The sequence below is a fragment of the Agelaius phoeniceus genome, chromosome Z, assembly GCF_051311805.1.
Source record: "Agelaius phoeniceus isolate bAgePho1 chromosome Z, bAgePho1.hap1, whole genome shotgun sequence".
NCBI lineage: Eukaryota > Metazoa > Chordata > Aves > Passeriformes > Icteridae > Agelaius > Agelaius phoeniceus.
The window spans coordinates 73,389,438-73,408,754 of record NC_135303.1 but is presented as its reverse complement, the minus strand read 5'-3'; the positions used below and the strand labels follow the sequence as shown (position 1 = coordinate 73,408,754).

The 19,317-nt window shown below is 33.7% G+C and overlaps 1 protein-coding gene across 1 annotated transcript in view; it reads left to right on the top strand.

Annotated features, from left to right (window-relative positions):
- The window catches only part of CWC27 (CWC27 spliceosome associated cyclophilin), an 89,176-nt gene that overhangs the window by 41,747 nt on the left and 28,112 nt on the right, over positions 1–19,317 (top strand). The window lies entirely within an intron of this gene.

The following is a 19,317-nucleotide window of genomic DNA, read 5'->3' as shown; positions in this document are numbered from 1 at the left end:
GTTATTGACTTGAAGCTCTTTGCATGTAATTCCTGCTCATCTATATTGAAAAATAGCATGAGAAAGCTGCTATATTGAGTTAATCTAACAGTCATGAAAAGGAGCATGGGCAAGCCAGAAGTTTCCAATTACAGGAAAAACATAAGAGGAAGTTATTTCTTTCACTGTTTCTATTATTGAAAATATTAAATATGTAATACCACTTCAGTTTAGTCTAGGTTTTAGTTTTTGAGTTCAAAACAGATAAGACACAAAGTAGTAAAACTCATCTTCAAGTGGTATCACGAATTGGGAATTTTTCAAGAACAAATATAGGATACCTACACCCACACAAAATTAAAACAATACAAAACCCACCCAAACAAAGGCCTGAAACATGAGTAAAAATGCATGTGTAGTGATAATCTCAAAATACTTTATGTAATCTGTGCATCTTCAATATTAAAAACTATTCAGTTAAGAAGCAGTTTAATGAATTGTTACTTTTGTCCTTTATTTCCCTGGGCCTATCACTTAATATGTGTTTCTTTTCAGGTTTTGGGTATATATGAGAGATTGTATATGCTCTTTTTATTCTCCTGGATACTCACCTGTCTGATGAGATATCAAGCTGTTAGCTAACTGTTGCAACTGATAGTTTCACAAACAAAATTATTACTGCATTTCCCAACATAGCTAGTGGGTCTCTACTCCTACTGCAACTTAGACATATTCTGTATGTATTTACCAATCTCTAAAAATGTAGTGTCTTCATTCTTAAAAATAATGTTTAGTAGTCCACTGTGCAGATTTTTTTCAAAAATCGTGGGGTTTCCTCCCTCAAGTAGATTGATTTTTTCTCCTAAAGAACTCCTAAAGCCATTCCTTACCTGCATAAGCCAGTTTGGTTTGCACTGGCATGGAATGCAAGATTGCTGGTTGTCCCAGAAGTAATTTCATCCAGACTAACACCATGAGCTGTATTCAGTTATTGTTCCAACATTAACTTTTTAAAATATGATGTAGACCCTGAATTTGGTCCCTGAAATATTCTTTCATGATGTGCATTTGAACTGCAGGACTGGCGTTTTTTCCATTTACATTATCTACTCTCTATAAATAAGTCTTTTTATTCATTTAGTTATTGTAGTCATCTTTAAAGGCATTTGGCAATTAAAATTGGAGAGGAAAAGTTAATTTTTGTATGTGTGTATATATAATCCAACCTGATGGTAGATTTTGCTTATTTTTAACAAAATAAGCATGTAAAAATTGTAAATGGCTCTTCTTCTGCCAGTTGATGGTGTTGCCTGTTTGGAAGATGGTCGCTTGATAATGATTTTTAAAATTATGCTTAATATTCCTGCTCATTTTGAAGCACTCAGCAAAGTTGTTTTTTAAAAAGAAAATTAATTTATTCTCTGTTGATAGCTTGAAGATTATTGACAGTGAGGGTATCAATACCCTCTGTGAGGGTATTTAACTGTATTTTATGCCATTTCAAGCTGGATCCTGTGTTAGCATGGAAAGGATACAGTCTTTGCCAGTGTATTTCCAAGCTGTAGGCAATCAGAGATTTGGGGTCGGGGCATTGATGCAACATGCACATACAGAGTCCAAAATCACAAGGTTGTGTTTAGAAATTAATGTAGTTCTGCTCTTCTTGTTAACTGTTTTGGTAAGTGGGAGTAGGGAAAAACAGTGGGGAAAAATAAGAGGACAGAAGGGGCTATCGGCTGACATCTGCTTACACGTGGTACCAGTTGGGGGTTTGTGAATATTATGGTGGAGGATGAGTAACACAGGAGGCTTTTGAGGATGAAGTTTTAGTTTCTGTCTGTATTTTATCACAGAATTTCAATCTAGACAAAAGGGATAGGAAAACAGAAAGCAAAAGAGTTTATGGGGAAGGAGCGGAGAAGCATTTATGTACAAAGCTAGGTTGTTATGGGAATGCAGCAGCTTACCTTTTTACACCACAGTAGATGCATGAAAGGCAGTTGCCTGAACTCTTTTTACTTGTCTGTAACAAATGCAAATTTTCATATTCCTTGTGCCCATAGAGTCTGATTGGAGTCAAAACAATCTCACAGTTGTGTGAGATTGATCTCCTGTTGGACAAATGTAATCAACAGGGGACATGTAGTGTTGGCAAATTCAATTTACTGAATGCCAGGGTAGCATTTTGAGCTTGTTGTTTCTATTGCTATACCCAAGGCAGACTCTGTTTCAGTAATACCAATTAGCACACTCTTGTGCTAATTTTGCTAAAAATAGCAAAAACTGGCATTATTTTCTTCTTTCCTATGTTGCCTTTTCTAATGCAAAGGTAGACAAGACTTGATTCATCACTTAGGGTCAATTTCATTTTGTGCTTCTTTTTCTTCTCTCAAATTTAATACATTTCTCTTGTACTTCTGTAATTTCAAGGTATCAGTCCTCTCCAGAAGCAGCAAATTCCATTCCCTTAAAAATACAATTGTGATTTTCTGTTTTAAGGAAACTTAGGTTTAAAAATTACATATTCGCTTGTCTCTTATTTCCTAAATGCTCTAGAATGTATTTCTGGAGAGTTGTGAACAGCTGTATTTCTGCAGTCTACTTAGCCTGAAGGTAATGCCTCAACATATACTGCCAGGGGTGTAGATGCAGTTACTACTTATGCCTCTTTCCAAATGAATTAATTTTCTGGTTTGTTGTGTTTTTTCATAGATCTGATGCTGTATATTAGTGGTATTTATATGACATCTGTTACTGGCTAAGCCCTCACTACATTGCTTTGCTTTCTAGAGAAACTTAAACCCACAATTTTTACAGCAGCGTTTATTCTCTGTTAGTATGAAATTCCCCATGTAGAAAATGCTGAATATCATGAGGAAAATTGTGATTAAAAGACTACTTCTTTTTCTAATGCTGTACTTTGTGAAATGTAGCTAAGAAGTTAAATATTCCTCTATAAGAAATATTTATTAATTTTGTCCTATCTACTTGAGCAATTTTACTGCTTTCTTATGAATGTTAAAGAAATTACTTTCATTTGTCATAGGGTTCTTACATATCTGCTTCGTGTCAGGGGTGGTTAGGAAGGGCAGATGTGAAGCCTGGAGGGTGAAGGACATGGCTGTACTTTCCTAAGACTCACTTCTTATGCTGCTGGTTTCAATCTTTGGCATACTTTAAACTAGTTGTGGAAAAACTTGTTCTTAATGAATTAGCCCTTCTCTTTGACTTTCAAAGTAGTTTTAGCAAAGGTATTGATAAAAGTATACATAGTATGGTTTTTCAGTATGTCATATACCAGTCAGAAATGTTAAATGAATCCATTCGTGCTTTTTTTCTTATGTTTTATACCAGATCAAAAATTGTGCAATAATGTATCATTTGAAGGTTACTGCATTCTTTGCAACAAGTGCTTAATCTTCTGCAAGAATGATAACGCAAATATACAAAAGACAGTATTTGGCAATAGTTTAGATAAGGATGAATTGTTAAAAGGCTAAAGAAGATGGTAGAATAGTCTGAAAAGAAAAATAACTGGTAGAAAGGGAAAACTGTTGCGAGAGTATCTACTGGAAAACTCACGAGCCATGAGCCAAAACTGATGTCAAACACATTAATGTCTCCTTATGATGAATAACCAAGTATCAAGGACTTTTGTACCTGAAATAAATGCTAGCACTGGATTTACTGGATATTTAATTTTTCATGTATTTTTGAGTTTTAAGTTTTCATGTCAGAAATCATCTGGTTGGTGTTTTTCTTATCTGCTAACACAGTGAAACAGAAGAGTTCAGTGGATTCTTGTAGTTGCAGTGACACAGAAGAGAAGCTGTTAAGGACAAGACAAATCAATGGTAATCTTGTGAGGGGAAAAAGGGTAGTTCATTCCCTACATCCAAACTACACGAAGTTATGTTAAGTACTTGAAAGTGAAAAAAGTGCCTGAAAGAGCTGACTAGCTGCCAGCCTAGTGCAGGTTTCATTATCAGGAAAAAATAGATTAGCCTGCAAAAGAAGCTGTGAACAAGCTTTAAAAAAATGCCCTGAGAGTAGGTGGAGGCAACGTGCACAAATTATGTATTTATGTGGCTGTGAGACATAAACGCATGAGTTCAGCAGCTTCCATATAAATATGGAGTTCAGGTTTTCTTTATTTGCAATGTGCAATTTTTAAATGGAATGTACATGAAAAATGTTCTGAACATGTAATTAATGGCTTCGTGTTTTCATGGTTTAGGGAACACTTTGATCATGTTATGCCTACAAAAATCCAATAAACTGTCGCTGGTTTTTAAGGGCTTGTGTTATATACCACAGTTTAAAACAAAAAAAAAACTACTTGCCGGGTTTTAACTTGTTGATTTCCTATTAATATTTTGTTGTACAGTAATTGCTTCAATGGATCACTTTAAAAAGGTATTGGCTGTTATTGAAATCCTGTGTTGAGAAAGATTCTGAAGTAGGGAAATTCTTTGGAAAGTAATGAGTTACAAGAAAGTTTCTTAATGTATTACTTGCTTTGCTATTAAAGCTTTGTTGAACTGAGTTTGGTTTTACTAATTGTGAAATGTTCTGCAATATATGTCAGTTCCAGAAATCATTATTTATCTTTTCTTTCTATGTTTTTTGTAAGAATATTTTAAACAAAATGTGCAATGGTTCATCACTGCTTGATCATTTCTGAGACTAGATATGCAAGGGAGATTATTTTATACAGACAACTTAAAAATTATTTATGCAGGAGAAACATTTATAGGCCTGTAGTCCATTTATTAATACATTATTACTTCAGAATACAATGAACACTAACAGTTTTTATCAGCTAAATTATGTGAAATATGAACAGCAGCCTTGTCTTGCAAGTCAGAATTTTAAGGATGTGGTGGTATAAATACTAAATTCACTTGGGAGTATGTGTTGGGAGGCATTTATATAAAATATTAATCAGCTACTCACAAAGTACGAGACTTAAAAGATAAGTAATTCCGCTTTGGTACTGGATTTGTCTTCCAATGGCCACAACCCCCAAAAATTGTAGAATTGTGGATTATGAAATTTCTGGTTTTGTTCACTAGAAATATCAATTGATTAGGATCATGAAAATAGCTGTCTAGCTTTTTCTTTATAAATTACTTTTTTTTTTTACTGTACCTACTAAAGGATGAGGAAACTTTAAAAGAAGCCAGTTATCCATTTTAATTTTTAATGCATTTTGAGTACTAAACAAAAAATCTCCAAAAAACTTATAGTTGAATTGACATGGTGCTGCAAGATCAATTGCCTTGAGAAGCAGTAGTTGGCATTTTAATTTAATGTTAAGCTAATATGCTTCATTTTGTATTTGAGACTGCCTGAGTGTATATACAGTTATAACTGGTCAGTGGACACAAGGTCATCTCTAAACCTTTAGTGTCTACTCATGTACAATAGCACATTTCTTATGGGAGTTTTCAAAGAACAAAACAGAAAAGTTCCAAGATGCTGAAAGGAAGGGAGAATCAGAATATTTGAACTGGATATCAGAAATATTTTCCAAATTATGAAACATAAGGAAATGATTGTTTGAGATATTTATACTAAGAGTACCAAAGAGTGGTACGTGTCTCATCGGAAAAAGGAAGCAGATAAACTAAGTAACCTAGTAGATCTTCTGCATTTTCTTCATCCAGCTTTAAAAATAATTTGCTACAAATTTTGAACTATCCCTTTTTATCTGTTCCAAGAATCATTTTAACATTTGTCATGTCATTTTTGCAGTAGAACTTCAGCCAGGACTGGTACGATCAGAATATTAATTCCACAATTTTTTTTAAGAGAACTGTGAATATAGCCACGATGCTGTCTTTAGTTTTGTTTGCATTGTCTGTGGGTTTCATGCTACTATATGGTTCTTCCTGTTGACTTAACTGCACTTTTAACTATCTTCCCCAGATTTTTTTCTTGCACTTCTCAAAACAGTGTTCATTTCTGCCCGTATTTTTATTTTTTAAGCCTGTTAATGCATTTCTGGTTTCTTACTGCAGATAAGAATTATTTAGTGTCAGCAGATTTTTATTAATATACTGTTTACTGTCTGATTTGTAATTTAGCCAAATCAGTTTACACAAAATAGCTAGTGAAGAAATACAGAGTTATGAAAACTACCAACAAATTCACAACACAAATGATCACTGAAAGGTAAGATTTCTGGCACTGAATGAATGATGACTGTGTAAAAATCAAAAGAGCAAGAGCAAATATTTCTGAATAATCTGGTTACATATAACATGGTTATCTTGTGTGTGTTGCATCAGTATAACTGCAGCTCAATCATTATGTGAAATGAAACACTTTTTACATGAATAGTATTTAGTCTGAGCTTAAATGTAATTCCACTTTTGTGGAAGTGCAGTGCATCTGTATTAGCAGACACACAATGATTAAAAAAAAAATCTGCTAGCAGATGGTGTTCAACAAAGAGTACTATTGTTTCAGTATGAGATGCTTCAAATGTTCTGGGCATTTAGCCCAGACAGAGCCATTTTTCCTATAGTATGTGATCAGGCAATAACAAAAAGAATGAAAATAGAGGTGTCAGTCCATATAAAAATATTTTTATAACTTAATATATCTAGCAAGTCAATGGCAATTATTAAACTGAGTTAAATTAACAAAACTGATCAGATTATTCTTTTTACATTTTCATGTCTCTCCAAACAGTTATTTGGCATTCTACCTTCTAGGAAAAATGAGTTTGGAAAGTTAAGCTACCTGCTGGTACTGTTTAAATGCCCACAGATAACATAACTCAAGCTGCCTGGTGCCTGAAAGTGAGTGTTGGGGCAATCAACAGGAACAATAAAAATCTGTTCAAACAGAAAATCCACAAATCCCAAGGATTTGGAGCCTCCCTGTGGATTTTCCACAAATTTTGCTGTTTTCAGCAGAATCTAAGCTTTTATTTTAAAGGTGAACTGCAAAGCTGAAAAGAAAATCGAGTTAATAAAATATGTGCTGAATCCCCTGCTCTCCTTTTGCAGCCTCCTAACTGAGGCTGTGTGCCACATGTGTCTCAAGTTTTTCTTTTTCTAAAAAAAGGCATCAACACACTCAGTGTTTAAATATCATCTAATACTTACTTGTTGACCTCAATAACAAACCTTATTTCAATAATCTATTAACACTGAAGAAGTTCTTAAATCCATTATTTTGTTTTCTTCAACTGACATGTCTGTCATCCCTCAATTTAGTCTCACTTTCTTTTTTCTGCATTTAACCCTTTAGAATATGAACTTTTGAGCATACAGCTGTAACCTTCTATTTATAAGGATATTACAGATATAAAATACTTTTAGAATGAAATGTGGTACAGCTGGCTTGAATGAGGATTGACGGCTGATTTTAGTTTGCAAGCATTTTCCCAAGTATTTCTAGATTTAAATTGTAAAAATCAGATGGACTCTCACAAAAAATTTGAAATATGGTAACTTAAGTGACATGAGTGTTTTATATGAAGTATTTCAATTTGCATTCCTTACTTGATAATATTTAGTCATAATCTTTAGTAGTTCAGTAAAAACAGGAACAGCATTTGACTGACTAATCAGCAAATGAAAACCAGTTACCAAAATGCTAATAATGATAAAAGAGAAGTAACTATTACTCTAATACTCTATTATAATACTATATAGTACACTGTACTATATATACTCTATGTATTGAGTATCTATACATTACATTTTAAAGGAAAAACCCCTAAATATGTATTATTTTTTATGTTGTTATGCAGAGACTTCATGATAGAAAGGAATTTTTTTAATATAAGGAAAAAGTAACATTGAGGATCATGAGACCCGTTATCTGTGTCCAGTGATCCCTAATTGTTTTAGCACTGATTAACAGGTGCGGTGAAGAAATTAAACATGAGATGAAAAGTAAAAAGAATATTGGTAACTTTTTTACCTTATGTTGTTGTAGAAAGACTAGTTCTTGGTATAATCTTTTTATCTTTTTCTTTATTGACTGTCAATAAATGTTCTTTGCCAGTAATTTTAGTAAGAAAATTTCAAAGAAAGGGGCATCCTTTGATTTTAAGTGCAGATATCATTATTATTTCAACTGTATACCTAACCTTTTAAGCACTGATTTTTGTTGGTTTATCGGTACACTTTAGTATTTTTAGGTGCATTCCGATTCTAAATACCAAGCAGCTTAGAGATAACGCACTATTTAGTGCTAGGAGTTGGGATAAATAGACTCCTGGAAATTCTAAGACTTTTTCATGAAACAGAGTTTGCCCTTAATCTTTCTGTACTTAATTAAAACCTGTGTTGCAAGCTTTGTTATGATGCCACAAGCCTGTTTTGTTTCCAAAGTAGAGATGAACTGGTTACTAGCTTTTTGTTCCTTAATCCAAATGAGCACTGCCTTCAGCAGGTGATAGAAATATTTCTGTGTGTTACAGCTGGTTTTCTTGTCTGTTTAATGGAACTTGTCTATACCAAGAATAATTTGCATTACTTCATAGAGTGTAAAATGCTGTATGGTTAAAGTGTATGAGTTATATTATGTAGTATATTATTTAAACTATAGTAAAGCAGTTGCATGTTTATTAAATCAAGTACTACATTTACAATTTTAAAATATTACTTATGTGACAACATGTTTATATGTGACAGATAAATGCCCTCTATAGCCCTCTACTGATCAAATTAATGTCAGTGGTGGCATTAATAGGAGAATCAAACTGTTCTTGTGATATGAGCTGTGAAAATGTTACCTTATGTCAGCTTAAATATAAAATTTGGTCAGCTGTTTTATAATAAATTCAACTAGTAAGGACAAAAACTTAATTGACTGAAGCCTAAAAAGATGAAACTTGCAGAATATTTCCTAATTGAAGCAGTTACATATGGTATAAAATGTGTTCTAGGTAGCACCTGTCTTAGAAATGTTCCAATATAAGGTTAGTTTTCCTTGTATACTTACTGCTAGTTGTTTGGGAATGTTTCAGCCTCAACATTTTAAGCCTATGCAATTAATAGATATGTCCATTTGTTTGTTTGTTTGATTGTTTTTTTGGTTTGGGGTTTTTTTTTTCATTTTATTTCAGTTTGTGATAGGTGTAATACATTAACCTGTATCTATAATAACCCAGAAGAATTATTTATATATCAAGCAGTGTACAAAACCAAAGGATTGGAGACTGCGCTTGCAATACAAATAATTGACATGCTTGTATATGTCAATTATCTCTAGTTATTTAGTTATGTCTAAATTGCTACAGCTACTAGAATAAAGCATCCTGTTGAACATCCTTAAATTGGCTTGATACAGATAGTGTTCATTATTAGTCAATTAAAAATCTTTTCAATCACACCTGAGTGTGGGGTGATCATCTGAAGTAGACCTCTATTGCAACATAATGATTCAGGTCCGGTTTCAGATCTACTGAAAAAATAAAACGTCTTCGCTACTTGAATTCATTTTTGAGATGTGCTTTAGCTCAATTTAGAAATTCTTTTCATTCAGCCTAAAGAGCTATCAACATGTTTTTTCTGGCTCACATATAGTCCATGCTTAATTGATGTGTGGGATAAGAAATGTAAGAGGCATTTTGGAGCCATTCTTTTTTCACGTGAGTAGAGAATGGGTAATGGGAAGAGATTAGAAATTAAACTACTTCATAAGAATGTGAAATCCACCTGGAGTAGGAAGCAGATCAGCTCAAATATTCCTCTGTAAAATAACCTAGAGCCGCAATGGTGCTTGTAGGACTCTGAAATAATGGACCTTACTTTTGGTTATTTAGAGACTTCACCATTTATAATAATTGTTATAGAAATGGTCACTTTAATTTTATAATTTTTTTTGTAGTAGTCTTATTGCAATGCTTTTTTTTCACTGGTTTTTGTGACTCATATAGTTGAAATTAAACAACTAATGCACAGAACATACTATGCACTGAAATACATGCTTTGATAACACTGTGAGGAAACTGGGATAGTTTTTCTGATCGTGTATACATTGGTGTAATTAATTCAATAGTCTTCATTCTTCAGATAACTTTCTATCAGATGTGGCATGATGGTTGAGCATGAAATATTCAATATGGAGGAAGTTTCCACAGGTCATAAATACTGAGTCAGGCTTTGGTTGTATTTCAAAATTAATCTGTTGGCTATTAATCTACTTCCTCGTTTGACCACTGATGCATTACATAAAATTAGAAAGCTTTTGCTTTTTTTTTTACCACTGCATATCTCACAGTTGTTGCATAAAATAGGAGGATTATCTTTCTTGGAGCTGCAAAAAAACGTAGTTTCCCTCCATTCATTAACAGAAAATGACAAACCATTTTCTGTAAGGAATATTTTTACATGAGCAGTATTTAATTCCTAAAATCCATTTTAAAAAAAATCCATTTATGAACTTTCAAACATAGAGCTCTCCAGTATGGCAGATATCCCTCCATGCTTGTGTGTTACTAAGTTAAGATAATAAGTGTCAGGTTTTAGAAACCATAACTGATTTAAGAAGAAATTATGCCAAATTAGATCAAAGATCTCTTTAGCCAAATGTCCTGTCTCTCATGGTGGATAGAAGTAGCATAGTGCTACAATACTACTGAGCAACTTTTCCTTTTTCCAACAATGTGAAGTTCAAGGCTTATTTAGTCAAGAAGTTCATTTGGCCTTTTCTGTTTAATCTTCTGTGGTATATTTTTCTTCTGTGACTAGACCTAGCTGCTTTGAACCTGTTCATGGTTTTGATCTGTTTGGTGTCTTGTGGTAATACATTCCTCAATTTAATTGTTAGCAGTGTGGACAATATTTATTTCTTTTAAATGTGCTGTTTTGCATTTTCATTTTATACCCGCAAGTCTTTGTCGTATGAAAAATAGCAAATAACACCTGTAGCTTACATTCTGTTGAAGATACTTTTGTCTTCTGTTTGTTTGGATGCATTTTTTAGACTCATTCAGATCTCCATTTATATTGTAACTCACCTTCCACACAAAATATCTGTAGCCAGAATAGCTAATCACATCCTGTCTCTGATGTCTGAAATCTGATTTTTGAACAAACTTCGACATGAGGATCTCTTCTTTTACGGGACAGCCAGAAGGTCTTGATGGCCCATTCTCACCAAAATCCCAGTTGAAACTGTTCTGCTCCTTCTGTCAGCTTATTTAGATAGAGAAGGTCATAAAATCAAGGCAGGGGGGTTTTAAAAGGTCCTCTTAACCAGCTTGTGTTCTGATACAGAAGCAGGGGTAGCCTGAGCTAACACTGCTTGATTAATGAATGAGCTACATAATTTTTCCAGAGATAGAGAATTCACAATATATTACTTGGCTTATTTTGATTGCATTCCATTGTGCAACTCAGGAGTGTAATTCCCTGAAGTGCTGTGTTTACTGGGTATGTCTCTGTTTTCTGCCTTAAATAGAAGGGAAACAAGGAGCAGGATGCCACTACCAAAGCATCTTATCCAGCCTGTACCTAGCAATCTCTGTCTTCAGGAGTTCCTCAGAAGAAGTATGATGTAAATTGTTTTGACAGTGGAAATCCTGGCTTTTGACTTTCCCATAGTGTCCTGCATCTCTACCCTGTCACATCATGTACATGAGGTTCCTTCATGTGACAAAAGAGGGCTTGGGAAAAGCAGTTGCTGCAGCTAGGTTCTTTTCTTGCTGCCAGAAAAATTCTTTCCAGTCTGCTCTCTCTTGTCTGGATCAGAGGAGCCCCTAGAAGAGGGGGCAGCCAGGGAGGATCCCCAGGCTGGATGAATCACCCTGTTGGATCCTTTGAGGTTCAAATAGTACTGTTAGAAGAAGGAGGGGGATTTTGTTTTGAGTGAGGCTCAATGTTTGTTTCTAGACTTGAAACATTCTGCAGACAGTCTTTAAACTGGCATTAAGTTGATGACATTTTTATGGACAAAAAAGCAATTTTATGTGGAGTTGACATTTGGGAAAAATTAAATTATTTTCTCTTCAGATATCTACTAATTTAAAGTCTTAGTAAAAAAAATCTGTAGTTGTTTGTGGAGGAATACATTAGGTAGATTCTGTAGGATGATTAGCTGATCTTGCAGACATTTCAGGATTGATCCTGAGAGCACCTCAAGACATACCTAATTTCAAGCCTTTTTGACATTATTAGAACTACCAGCTACTGTGTACTCAGAGTTCCCAGTTGTAGTCTGCAGTAGCAAATCGTTTTAACATGGTTTGGGTTTTTAAAATACCAGTTATATACAGACTGCAGAGCAGACTCACTCAGAAATAATGTTGACATTTTGTAATAGGGGAGAATGTTAAAATCTATAAATGTCTAGGCCAGCCAGCTCTATGAAAGATTTTTGGCGAAATTCTTTTTTTAATATGGTTCTTCAATGTAATTACAAATAAAATTTGTTTATTTAACATTGCTTCTATTATAGAATTTACTATTTTGTATTGTCAGATAATATGGTAGATTAGAAAATAACTATATCTGTCGTGACTATATTTTACAGTGTCTGATAGGTTTTTATGGAAGCCATTTGGTGATCTCATCAGCAACAAGTCTATTGTTTCATTACTATCAGATTCAGTGGGTTTGTGATTAAATCAGCAGAATGGAGAACATGAAGGGAGTGCTGTTCACTTTGCAATCATTTCCATCTGTTAAAAATTTTTATCAGATGTTGGGAAACAGCAGGCAAAACTCAGAGCAAGTGTTTTATCCAATTTCCAAGAAATGGTGATATATAATTGGCATATATTATGTTCTTAGTTTAATCTGTCCAGTTAGATGTTTTAAATAACCTATGGTATACCAGTAGTACTAGAACATATAGAAAGCTATTTCCATCATCTCTCATATTATATTCTTTTGAAGACTGGTGCTGATACAAATATCTTGGTGCTTAGTAATCATGAGCACTGATGACACTTTGCATAAAATGTAGAGTCAGAGTGAGACTTGTAGAGAAAAATTTCCATTTGGCATATGCTGTGGTCTGAAGTGTCTTTACCTCCATTGATGATGTAGGAATCTGCAAGTAGAATTGTCTGGCCAGTGGCCAGTACCATTGGCCTCAGAGAATTGGGAAAGGAATCCATCAGCAATACCTGTAAGGTGATTTGTAATTAGGTGATCCCAAAGCACAGAGTATTCTATTTATTTTGAAATTAGTTTTTAGCACTAACTGTTCTAAATAGATATTCTTGGTTTTCATGTAAATGTCAGACATACTTTTATTAATGTGAAGATTTTTTACCCAAAAGAAACTGTGGTCTCATCTGAAAAATGAAAAATATTTTATCTTTTCTGAATTACTGAGGTATTACTGAGTGTCTCTTTGCCTAGATAGTAAAAGTTTGCAGTAAATTGTGGTTTTACTACACTTTTTCATGTTTCTTTTTTCTCATCTTCTTCTGCAATGAGTAATTCCTTTTTTCTTCATCTTCAGGTCAGGGGTGATTTTTCATGAGGGGAATAATCTTGGTCATCTTTTCTGGAGTTTTGTGTATTACTGTGTTGGCAATTTTCACATAGGATGTTCTGTTTCATTTATAGTATTCCAAATGGAGTAATATTGGCTGTCTCTTGTAGAGCCACTATAATAATTCTTGGTTTATTCTCCTAAATAAATGTGCATTTTCTCTGACTGTTTTCCACAACAGATTGGTAGAGTTCTTCGTTGTGCTGTTACTAGTTAAGTTCGTATGCTTTTTTCATGAATTTGTTCTGTTACTTTAGAGTACCAGTCCTTGTAAAGAGTAGGACTTCACTCTGCAGGACCTTCTTCAGTTTTATAAGATAATTTTATTAGAATTTGTGAGAACCTGATTTTCCATGTTCCTGAGGTAAAACCATGAGAAATCACCATATTTTGTCTGGAATTGGCTGAGTTCCTGATTTTGGATCTTCTATAAATGTATTTCACTCCATTTATTCAGAGTATTTAACCTGAAGTATTAATTTAGTTATACTGAAATAAACAATATAACTGCTTATTCTTGTCTTATTCTAGCTAATTTTTTTCACTCTGTGCTTTATTTTCAATCCACTTTTCAACCTTTTCCCTCTCTGTAAAAGGCACATTGTATAGGCTTTTTAAATACATAAAGCTGTTCATCTTATTGTCCATGACTTTGTTCATCCACACCTTTACCATTGTCCATGACTTTGTTCATCCACACCTTTACCAGTATGTTTGAATGAAATTACTGGATTGGATTAGCAAGAAAATTTAGAGACTCACTGTTCAAGCTGATTTTTACGTGAGTGAAGTAAAGTCGAGTACTTGATTAGTTACTTCAAACAAAAGCTGTCATGACGTCCACTGTGCTGTCCTTGGTCATCCCTTTTGTTCTAGAGATGCAGTGCTTGTTACTGTCTGGTCATCTGGTACAACGTTGGTTTTAAGGTGAGTTAGTGAAACAGTAATTTCTGAGTTCATTTCTGAGGATGTACTCTGCAACTTTATCACACTTAAAGTTGGTTTAAATTTACCATTCTGACACTTCTCTCTCTCTGTTTTTGTTTCATCTTTATGTCCAAATCAGATCAAGTTCTTGGAGAGTTACTTTCTAGAATCTTCTTTTGAGAAAGCTGACACAAATCAATCATTTATCCAATCAGCAGTGATTTTATTTTACTTTATTATTCCCTTTAATCCCATGTGACCTGGTGACCTCTGGCTTCTTTTACTTTTCTTGTTTTAATTAACTCAGTCATTTTAGCATTAAACTTTCAGCTGTTTCCTCTTTAAAACTCATCTTTGCCCCTTCAATACACTTTCTAACATAAGACCTTTTACAATCTATTCTGACAGCTCTAACTTTAGGTTTAGAGAGGCAAAATTCTTCTAAAAATTATTTTACTGCTTGCTAGTCACACTAATTAATTGCTCATCTTTCTGGTCCATTTTTTTTGTGAGTTTTGCATTGCAAGTAATACTTCTGGGATTTTTTTTTTGTGTACACCCTTGCTACGTCTAAAGGGTTTATTACCTTTTCTAAGATATTAGAACCTGCTTGACTTTTCTGGTGAAACCACACTTCGAAGATTTCATATCGAGTTACAGATTTGGTTTGCTTCCCTAAGATTGTAGAACAATATAAGACAATGATCTAGATATGAAAACAAGAATATTAAATATGCTTATTAGTGACTAATAGAAAAAACATGTTAATTGATTTACTAAAAAAGATTCTTATAAATTGACCAGCCTATAGGTATTTCCTGAGCCAATGTAGGATTTTCTCTAGGCTAAATATTCATGATAAAATTTATTTGGGATTAATCTGGAGGTTAAAATTAAAGAGAGGGAAATACAGAAGAAGAACAAGAACTGCAAAATAAACAAGAAGCTGGTCAAAAGAGAAGATAAACTATGTTGAAAGCTATTGTTTTGTTTCAAATTTAAGGCTAGTTCTAATTCCAGGTTTTTCAGTAATACTTTAAATACTAAACAAAAAACCCCACCACAGTTTGTTATCAGAAGTTTGTAAATACTATAAAGTTGGAAGGTAATGTTAATGAGACAGGAATATCCTAATGCAAAATTATATGATCTCAAAAGCTTGAATGATAGAAATAGGGTGAAATTTAAGAGTCATAGAATCATAATAAAGAACAAAACCAAAAGTTCCTCCTGCAACCCATCATTCAGAAGTGACAGAGTAAGAGGAAAACCTAATTGCAACAGTTCTGTTGGGTTACAATGAGGTATGTTATTGAAAAAAAAAACCAACTGTAAACTTACTTCTATCAAACATTAAGCTAGGCATTTGCAATCCAGATAGACATAGCATTGGTCTGGATGAGAGATGCTGTTGGTCTCCACTTTTTCTTGTTTTGTTTAACAGTTGTTAACTATCTTGCGGTAAGCCAAGTTAGATTTTCATCTTAAACTGAGAAAACCTAGTCTCCTATCTGTTCCAGGATCTGCTGTGAACATAGAAGGTCCAGATAGTGCATAAAATCAGCCTTAATATGTGATATGTGGTATATGATATATGCTTCTATACATACCCTAATGCATACATCTGCATTTTCTGGCAGTGTAACTGGTGACTGAACAATGTAAGCAAAGAAAGTTTATAGTGAAAGCTAATACCTTTTATTAAGCAAACTGTGGAAAAAAAAAACTAGCTGAAGAAGAGCTCGTGTGCCCTGAAACCTGTGGGGGTTTTTCCTTCTACATCTGTGTTAGTAACCATAATAAAATATATTTCCTCTGTTTTGGTATCTTTTTTGCACTGATTTATACTGCATGTTCAGCTTATGGGCCCTGTTGTTTGCAGAGTTTCTCCCAGCAGAGTCAAGTGGTAACATTCTTCATCAGTGTCAGTTGTGACAATTCACTGCACAGTATTGGGACTGCTGACATACCACATAGCTTACAGTTCAGTTTGTATAATTAAAACAGAGTGCCAGTTTTCTGAAGTGTTGTGATGTGATGCACCTATTTACACTCAGGTTGATGGTAGTGAAAAGACAGTAACAGTTGGCCATGTAGTCTTTAATAAACATGCCAGTCCTTTTAGATTTCATCATTGAAATCTTTCCTAGGTAAAATATATGAATACTGGTGATTCATGCATAAATTAATTCAGTGCAGAAGTTTTTAACATTTTCTTTCTAAGACACAGAATTGCAGTACTAATTGCAAACTGTAACAGCTACTGCTAAAGTCAAGCACAACAGTAACTGTCAGCCTTACTGTTAACACAGGTGGCCATACAGGACCCAGCAGCTGTATTAAAATGTTTCATCTACAGTTTTCCAACATCAAAATGTTTCATCTACAGTTTTCCAACTGCTGAATATGTTTGCCACCATTTTTCTATCATCATCTTATTTGAGATACAGTTGCAATACACCATTTGCAGAAAACAGACAGATATATGTCTGACTTCTACAGCAAAACCAGTCTGGCAAAGAGACAAAGTGCATATTCCAAATCCATAATTTTTATTCTAATATTTACAGTTGTAAAATTCTTGCAGTACCAGAGATGAACAGTAATGCAATCCAGACAAAAATAAGATTCTTGAGCCCTATAAAAGTCTTAGATGTACATGCCAAATGGGGAATTTGCTATCCATTCCAAGAATTGCATGTTCACAGATACCCCAAGGAGCAGAAGGGGGAATATCAGAAAAGGCTTCAAAATTGACAGTGTAGAGCAGAACATTCACCTTGATTCTTTCACACATTCTGCAATTGTGCAAATATGACATTTTATATTGTTTTGTTTTATCATTGAGAGTCTCTATTTGAAAATACTGTTTGTGTTTTAACTTAGAATTGGAAGTCTCAAACAGAATATTACGCATTTTTCAAGAGTGCCTAGCAGAAAACAAAGCTATTATCTGAACAGAGATTTCTGTTTTCTTTCTCATTGCCTCTGGTATTATTAAGGTACCTGCTTGTCAGTTCTAGAATAACCTTTCCATATAAATCATGAGTGTTGAAAATTATCATTAATAAATATAGGCATGAGAACATGAAATGTGCTTTTAATGGAATTAATACATTTGGGGAAAGATGTGACTGCCTGTAATAGGAGGGGATTGAATCCAGGACTTCCTTCCAGGCTATTAGTTTACGTGATGAAAGGATAATATTGTAATATAGCTTGGTTTTTATTTGGTTTATCTAAACTGAATTAAAATCCATCTCTCATGCTATGAAATTAACATGAGCAATATTGAAGTACATCAGTCATATTTTTTTTTTATTAAGATGTTATAGGATTCTGCTCATGTCAAAATTAAACTTATGTAATAATCTTAACATACTTTTATTATTTATAACATTCTAGAATTGCTTTTAAAATTAATAAGAGTATTTTAGGTTGGTTTCTTTGTTCTGTTATGATTACTTGGAACAACACTTTCTAAATAATGTTACCATCTAAGGATAACCAGTTAATAATTTTCTTTTGATGTTACTGAATGAGAAGGCAGCAAAAGCAAATGGAAGGAAATTGTCTTTAAAAAAATATAAGCAATGTAATTATAATACTGAAAAAGAAGAAGGGAAAATAACATACTATGCCATCAAAAATCATAATTTAATCATTACTACAGCTCTTCCGGGAATTAATTCTTGTTTCAACCTTGACTTGCTTTCTAGAAAAACTTCAGGCCCAGTGATGAAGATGCCATGATTTTTCTGTTGTTTAGTCTCTGAATTGTTCCTCCATTATAAATTTACATTTATCTCAGTAAATGCTCCAGCTGTGAGGTGATCTGTATTGCTTTGCCACCACCTAAATATTTCAGTTTTGAAAGACTGTGGTCTTGTTTCACATTGATTGTACCAGCATCAGTGAATGACTGTGTGCTAGGGTAACCTCAAGGACTTTGAGCCTCTCTGGGGTCTCCCATGGAGTTTAGAGACGGAGTGCTTTTTGCATGTGCTTTTCTGTATTTGTGCATATATACAAATGACAATGAAAATCAAAAGTAGTCATCACCCAACAGTTTCGAATCTTTTGCTTAGAAAAGGATGTGGTCCATAGTGGTATTACAGATGAAAATTAAGGTGCATAAAACAAGTGCAGGGGAAAAATGCTTGCATGTTGCATTGTAATAACTCCTGCAGTTCATTGATTGTGATGAAATTTAAATCAACCAGAACCTAATTTAAAGCTAAAAAAATTTTAAAGTGCAAAATACAAATTCTAACATCAGAATAATTTGAATTAATTATCAGTTCTTTTGCACAGGTAACCATTAGATGGTTGCAAATTGGCATGAGCTGAAATAAAATTTAAATTCAATTTACAGAAGAGCTTTTTTTGCATTGAGGGAGGTTAAGAAGTACTTGCCCAGAGACTTTTTGAAGTCTCCATTTTTGGATATTCAAAACCTGACTGGTGAGTGCTCTCAGCATCCTCTTGTATTGGGCCCTCAACTGAACAAAGAACCTGGACTGTCTGATCTTCAGAGGTCCCTTACAAATTGTGATTTTATGAAGAAAAATGTTTCATTTGATATTGGCACAATGATTTGAAAATTTTAGTTTCTTTTTTCTAGTGTTATCCCATTAGGTATTTGTAGAATGAAATTAATTTTCATATCTAATAATATATGTTTACATACGTTTCATGTCTTTGTCACTGAACAACTTGCTTGCAATTTGCATTGCTTGTCCAGCCAAAAAATCCAGGAAAAATACCAAGATTTATTACTTGAGCAAACTAAATTTTATAACACATGCAATATTTATTTGGCAGTACCTCTGTTTCAGATTTCGTGTGCTTCTCATGGCTAATTGGAATGTTAAAATTCAAATGGGGATTTCTTGTTCTATTATTCATTTCCTTAACATATTTCTAATGGGGTCTTAA